Source organism: Triplophysa rosa, linkage group LG24 (genome assembly GCF_024868665.1).
Source record: "Triplophysa rosa linkage group LG24, Trosa_1v2, whole genome shotgun sequence".
Lineage (NCBI taxonomy): Eukaryota > Metazoa > Chordata > Actinopteri > Cypriniformes > Nemacheilidae > Triplophysa > Triplophysa rosa.
In genome coordinates, this window is record NC_079913.1 from 4,856,176 (window position 1) to 4,856,565 (window position 390).

Below are 390 nucleotides of genomic sequence, written 5' to 3' on the forward strand. Positions count from 1 at the left end.
TTTTACAGTAAAAATATCTCGACAACTTTACAACAACCAGTAGTCTGAATATTTTATATTTTGCATCTAGTCTAGTAATCTTGAATTTGAAATGTTTATCTAATCGGTATAAGAAACAGCATAAAAATATTACATACTTTGTGCACCTATAATCTTAACACAGTATCATGCGTTCACCTTTCTCTATGAACTGCTATCTAAAATGGAGTAAATGAAAAAATAAAGGCATTATGTTATATGTATGGATGTGTCTGAGATTGCCAGGGATTTAGATTTGCCCTCTGACTCTCATGTTGTGGTACAGGAAAGAGGAGAGGGAGGGATTGTTGAAAAGGCAGAAGGCCAACTTGTGCGGCCACAGACTGGCGAGGACCCTCTCAGACGGTGAGA

General features: G+C 37.2%; 1 long non-coding RNA gene across 7 annotated transcripts in view; it reads right to left on the reverse strand.

The window, feature by feature from the left end:
• The window catches only part of LOC130547787 (uncharacterized), a 41,828-nt gene that overhangs the window by 18,851 nt on the left and 22,587 nt on the right, over positions 1-390 (reverse strand). The window lies entirely within an intron of this gene.